Below are 6,801 nucleotides of genomic sequence, written 5' to 3' on the forward strand. Positions count from 1 at the left end.
ATGCAGGTTGGGGGTCTGAGTGTTTGCAGGTCAAGTTGTGGATCTTATCAGTTTTATTCCTTTAAAAGTTTTTAAAAATGTTTTTTTTTCTGCCTAGCCCACTAATGATGACATCACTTCTGGTTTCCAGCAACGGCACTTCCTGCTTTATGGTGGTCAGCTTTTCGTGATCAGTTTGCAGATCAGGCAGTTGCGGGTCAGGTAGGTAAAAATGTGGGTGCGGGTTACAGGTCTTGGTATTAAAAATTGTTTCCACGAGGACTCTTCCCCAGGTTGGGCCACCATACTAAAGTTGTGGTTCACCTTTGAGTTAACTTTTAGTATTTTATAGAATGGGCGATTCTAAGCAACTTTTGGTCTTCGTTATTTATTTTTCATCGTTTTTTTTTTAATATTTGCCTTCTTCTGACTTTTTCCAGATTTCAAATGGGGGTCATTGACTCCATCTAAAACCAATGCTCAGTAAGGCTACAAATTATTGTTATTCCTACTTTTTATTGCTCATCTTTCTATTTAGGCCTCTGCCTTTCATATTGCCAGTCTCTTATTCACGTCAATTCATTGTTGCTAGGGTAATTTGAACCCTAGCAACCAGATATTGGAAACTGCAAACTGGAGAGGCTGCTGAATAAAAAGCTATATAACTCAAAACCACGAATAATAAAAAATGGAAACCAAAATATCATACTAAAAGGTTAACTTAAAGGGGTTGTTCACCTTTGAGTTACTTTTATTTTGTTCAGGTAAGTTTTTATTGAACATGAAGCAAATTTATATACATCACATTCGTAGGATATACGTATGAGCTTGACAAAAATATTCCTTACGGAGACAATAATGATCAAGTTCTAGCTAATATCTACTTATGTCCGGTCACACTATAACTTTACCTGACAGAGTTTATTTACAAATAATCAACAGCTCCAGTACTCTCGGGGGGTATTTCTTAGCCAGGGGTCCCATATTATGGAACTTTATCCAGACAGCCCTTTATATTTGGCTAACATGAACTCTGTGTTGGCGGATTAAGACCCTCACTTATCCAATGTGCTACTACTGGCGGGGCTCCGCTTTCCAGTTAATGGTAGATTTTAATGCACTTAATAGAGTTTATTAGGATTAGAGCCCCTTGAGAGTCCACAATAGTATTGATGTATTTTTAATACGCATAGTTTTAGGGTCATTTTTAGGTTTATCCTCCCGTATTCTTAGGATCCCCAGTGTTTCTCCAGTTATGCTGAAAGCTTGGGGCAACTCCAAAGGGGTATGTATCGATCCCCACTGCTTGTTTGGGCTCTAAGACATTTGTGGTGAGAGTTGGGAACATTGTCTGCTCACTCGTGTAAGTAGGTCTATGTGGAGGTAACAGCTGTTAATATTCTGGTGGCCTAGGAATGAAGGACACTTGAGACGGGGCTTTAAGCGCAGCGACACTGCGTATCAGTAAGGGACTCAAGATTCCTTTTCCATTGCTCTCTGCATTTTAAGGCTTTTTCTTGTGTCGGTACTTAAGATCAAAGTATTGTAGCAACCCTTGAAATTATGCCCTGGGTCTTTTCTGTATTTATTAGTGCAATGATGGGTGCCAGTATTTCCGGGGCTTCTCTTTGGTACTGCACTTTGTTAGCTTTAACCGACCTCAATATTAGAATAACAAATGGGATGAGGGGATGCCTCCAGCTCAAGTTCGGAGAATGCAAGGGGTTGTCATGTCACCATCATCATCTAATGTGCGTACGCACATTTGTCTAACAACCTTGGGGGCTTTAGCTCCACCATCCGCCAGGTTGGCATTCCCATAGCGGGTGACGGGTGAACATTTGATTCTTATTAGATGGGTAACTTTGGGATAAGACCACTTGAACATTCCCTAAAATGGGGTTGGGTTAGGTCGCTGTTAGCTTTGACAGGCACATGAGGAGTGCTTGATAGGGGACAGGTTTTTGGGATTAATGTACTCCGAACTTATACAGGGCTCTATGGGCAATGCATCAGCACCTGCAGCTTTCCCATTAGGGAAGAATCAATGGCCCTCTTGCACCTCAATTAGGAATATACTTGACTCCAGGTGCTCTCGATACTCAGGAATTAGTTTGGGGAAGCCTGCCTGAGTTAAGGAATGCTTCTACCCTGGCATATCTTGCGGGGGCTAGGGTGGAGGAGTAAAAGCCTTGGAGTAGAAAGCCTTTGAGTTATTTTGTATTTTCCAACGGAATCTGAAGGTTGGATTCCATTTGCGATTCCCTTTGGGGGTGTTGAGTTGTCTGGACAAATGGGCTAGCATTTCCGTGCTTTTCTCCATGCTGAGAATATTTACTTTGGAGGAAAAGGTACGTTGCTTTGTCTTTTCAGTCATATAGTCTGCAACCGCCTTTGCACTGAATTCAAGTTTCCTAATCCTTGATTTGTGGGAGTTTTGCGACTTGTGTTTCTATCCTAATTACTTCTGTTCTAGCTGTTGTTGCTATGGCGTATTGACCGCTTGTAGGATTGATTTCTACCATGAAGTAATCAAGCGGAGATGCCTTTCAGTGCTTCCCACCGCATTGATGGTGGTCGCCTGAAATCCTCAATGGCCCCTAAAAGGTCTGTAATGGTTTATTCTACTTATCATGATTTTTAAGTAGGTGGCAACGAGAGAGGATTAAGAAACATCTGGGTCTGCTTTTGCTGCGGGCTCTAGCCTCAATTTAATACCTCTCGGCAGGTATTTAATATCTTCGCAATGTGATCGCTTTTGGGTTCAAGAAAGCAATGAATCTAGCTCGGCAGGTTACCATATGTGAGGTGGAGAAGAATGAGTATTGCCTTCCTCCAGGTGGTAATGTCTCTCATGCTTCACTAGTGCCAGCCGCTCTGTAATAGATTGTTGGTGGGCGGGGGTCGAGACTGTCTATCTTACGCGCTACTCATGCGGGTCTATAAGGGATTATAGTCTCTATAGCTACTACGGCAAGATGGGGGAACTGTGCTATAAATTGGGATGTTGCAGCCAGGACACTGCATCTGTGTAAGGGGGGGGTACTATAGAGGCAACAACCAGCGCTTCTGAGAATTGGAGGAAGCATGTATAAGATTGTATCTGCCTTTTTGTCTGTTTATGATGGATTCAATGCTAAAGGGTACATTTTTATGTATTAGTATATGCTACTTCAGAGAGTGTGTGGAGTATGGGCTTGGTAGACATCCACGCCAGGGGCTCAGGCGCTGTGCCACAATGGGTTTCTGCAGTAGAAATTACCTGGGCATTTGATTTTTTTGAGGTAGTCCAGTGTTAATCTGCGCTTAATGGGATTATTAAGGCCCCTGATTGCAGCTAATACACTTTATAGACAATTTTATACATTCAATAGCATTTGTGGCAGGGTAGAACCAATTCCAATTTTTCCATGCTCGTACCTGAACATTAAAATTGTATGCGTATATAAACTCTCACTCTAAACCGTTAAGTATTCCGTACATCCTTCAGCCCCTTCGCCCATGTCCCATCTTTTTGGGCAGAATTTCTCGCTACTAGCAGCAGCTAAACTGAGGAGTTCTCTTGCTGGGCCCCTTAGGATCGTAAACTGAAAACCATATACCTTGGGATGGTGAATAACAAGTGTAAAAGATTTAAAGTTAGCAAGTGACGATACTCGGTTCCATGGGGTTTTAAAGCTAGTATGTGAGTATAGCTTGAAGAGACAACTCTTAAATATGTGGTATGTAATGTCCTCAGTGTCCAATCAAGTTCCCTGTTGGCCTTTGTACAAAATGAAACATAACGACTTTTGCTCTCAGAACAAAGATGTAGTGGGCCTCTCGCTCATCTGGGGCGTTCTTTGTAACGGGCCAATGATATCAGTTATACGAACAAAACATTCAACAGGCCTTACTCACTGTACATTCAATTTTGGTGTTGGGCGGCTGTTTCCTTGGCAGCGAGAAATGCTGCTGCTCTTAGCGGCCTTAAGGTGTGCAGGCCGGATTTCTGTGTGTCAGCCCCGTTGCTGAGCTTGAGTGGTGTGGTGAAGAATCGTGTCTGTCGCTCCATGATAACTCGCAATCTGGCGGATACAGCATGTGTATGGCAGGTTTAAGGTCTCGGAGGTTTGTTTCCCATCCATGAACTTTTTTGGAGCGGACTTTCCCGCGAGAAATCTTTCAATACTGAGATCTTGCGGTTGAAAGTAAGGGTGTCTTTCTTTCTCACCTGTGAAATAGTACGCACGTCCCGTCTCCTGGCGTTTGTTAAGCGGGCAATCTAAGGGGCGAGGAGGTGCTCCTGGATTGGTGGCAATCATGCATAAAGAATCCTGTTTGGGCGCTCTATAGTGAAAGCTGCGGAGAAGCCTGTTTTTCTCCAAACTGCTCATTAGCCAGGCTTCCAATAACATTTTTCAGGGGAGCTTCCCTCTGCCCTTTCTGGGAAGCGATGAATCTTAGTTGTTCCGCGAGCCTGTTCTCCAGATGGCAATTGGAGTTCAAGCTGCTAACTAGCTTGGTTTAGATGTGGGATTGCTCCGGCTGTGAGTGACATAGTCTTCGATGGAGCCTAACCCTTTGCTCCAGGGTTTCTCGTTGCATGCCTTCTGCAAGTTTTTTGCTTTATGATAGAAAGTTAATTTTTATTTTGTTTTTGAGCAGAGCAGGCTGTTGCTGGATTTTTTGAAGGCTCTAAACTCTGGCCAAGCAAATTGGCGCAGTGTTGGTTGCTGAGCTTCGGTGCGTCTTGGATTTGGATTCGCTTGTGTAGCAGGAGAAAGATCTCTGGACCATTTTGCTCAAAGCTGAGGTTCCGTTTTGCTATTTTTCAGTTGGATCCTGCCTCGGAGGCTTGTTTTCACGCCTCGGTTTTTGCGGTTAGAGATCTTGGGGGTATTGCTCGTCGGCTGCTGCCTCTGGATTCGTGTTAAGTGGTGTTTTCACAGGATAAAATTCAGGGATTTTTTAGACCAAGTGTAGAGCTCATAATCCACGTCGTTAACATATAGTTTCCAAGCACGCTCCCTTCCTCAAGTTACTTTTACCACATCACGGGGGTGTGGACGGTGCGCTTCAACTTGAACCTCAAAAGCTTCATATATTTTGGGCAAAACCCACTGTTCCCTTTGGTATCGTGACTATAGAGAAAAGTGATTGTAGAAGAGGATGCATTTTTGTTTTTATAATGGGTCAGTGACCTCTTTTTGGAAACTGGAAGAATCAGAAAAAAGTAATAATATAATAAAAAAAACAAAAAAAAACAATAAAGCTAAACAATGAAGGACAATTGTCTCATGGTGCTAATCGTTGTAAGTATCTTAACTTAGGCTTGGCCTATGTTTGTAGTTAGTGTTTGGCCACCAGACTGGCGCGGTATTTTACCGGCTTACCGGTGCAAGGCTGGGGCAGTATTACAAATTTACTCGGCAAGTAAAAATGGCCCGTGGCTGCCTGCTCAAACGGACGCTTTTTTCCTGGGCTTCTGCAAATGCGGCATTGGTTCGCCTTTGTTGGTCACGACCCGCCAGCCAATAGCAAATCTGCCCTTAGCATAACGCGCCGCCTTTAGCGTCACAACCACACTTTTAAGCCGCCCTCCACCTGGCGGTGAAGGTTTTTTTACAGGTGGCAACCTAGGTTGTAGTGCAAAGGCAGTGTTGGACTGGGCCAGCGGAAGCTGAGAAAAACCGGTGGGAGGCCCGGCACTTGTGGCGCCAGATCCGCACTTTTTTCTCTAGTCGTCCTCCTGTCAGTGGCAGACGTATGGGTTATGTCAGGTTCACCTCTGGAGGCAGGACAGAAGATTGGTCTCTTAGCCTCCTAGGATTATAATAGGCTCACTCTATTCCGCCGTTTTTTGTCTGCCTTGGAGGTGAAGGACAGAGATATATTATATATACACCATTTTTTTTTTCTCCGTTTTTATCAAGGACAAGTTATGGGTCATGGCAGAGCTGGCTCCCACGATCTCGCGGTAGCTGCGCTTGCTGGCTATTTGCAGCAAGTGGTACCTTCATTCAGTATGTATGCTGACACCGGGCTGTCTGCATCAGCTCTCGCGTGATTGCGCAGAGGGAGTAGCTGCAGTAGTCTCCTACTGTTGGCGAAGGCAGGGATGCAGAACGCCAGTTCTCCTCCTTGCTGGCATTCTTGGCAGCAAGCGGGTAGCTAAGTAGATTCCTACTTTTTAGAAGAGGCGGTATTCATAGCTAACTTAAAGGCCAGGGTGTGTGCGTAGCCTCCAGTACAAGTGCTAGAGACAAGCAATCCCTTGTAGCACTTATGTAATAACAGTCTACAAGGCACAGTGTTTTCCATTATGGCCGACTACATCTGCATACAGAGGGCAAGGGCTGAGAATGTGCGCCTTTCAGGCTCGCACTAAGTGCGAGCTGCGGGAGACGCATTCCCTTTTCTTTAAGGCGGGCAATGAGTGTCGTTTCTTCTATTGGCCGAAAACGAGCGCGCTTAGCGCACGTGATGACGGCGCGGCGCATTATTTAATTCCGTTCGCAAAGCATTGCTAAGAGGCCCAGGAGCTGTAGTGGCTCTAATAAGCGCACACAGCCAAGCACACATAATGACCTGTAAGTAAATAAGTAAGTCTGTAAAACGGAAACAATAATTTTTCAGGATGGAAAAGATAGATTCTCTCAGAGAGTTGAGAGAGATAATAGACAGTTAAGTTATAAAAAATGGGTTTTTGAAGTGAAGAAATGTAGTCATATCTTGAAGGTGGGCATCCTATTGCTCGATTGTAAACCTTGGTGAGCAGTACTGGTACCCAGTCCTAGATATGAGTATTTCCCTATGAACTAAGGAGAATGAAGTTCTGGT

General features: G+C 44.2%; 1 protein-coding gene across 6 annotated transcripts in view; it reads left to right on the forward strand.

The window, feature by feature from the left end:
* LOC121393056 overlaps positions 1 to 6,801 on the forward strand; it is a 1,743,327-nt gene that overhangs the window by 104,981 nt on the left and 1,631,545 nt on the right. Inside the window, exon 5 of one of the 6 annotated variants that reach the window (XR_005966022.1) lies at positions 131 to 169. The exons of 4 other annotated variants lie outside the window; for them this stretch is intronic. The gene's annotated coding sequence lies outside the window, so the exon portion shown is untranslated. Of the gene's footprint in view, positions 1 to 97; positions 170 to 6,801 lie in introns of those variants that run through there. One more of the 6 variants, XR_005966021.1, reaches the window with a different exon arrangement.

This window comes from Xenopus laevis, chromosome 3L (genome assembly GCF_017654675.1).
Source record: "Xenopus laevis strain J_2021 chromosome 3L, Xenopus_laevis_v10.1, whole genome shotgun sequence".
Classification (NCBI taxonomy): Eukaryota; Metazoa; Chordata; class Amphibia; order Anura; family Pipidae; genus Xenopus; species Xenopus laevis.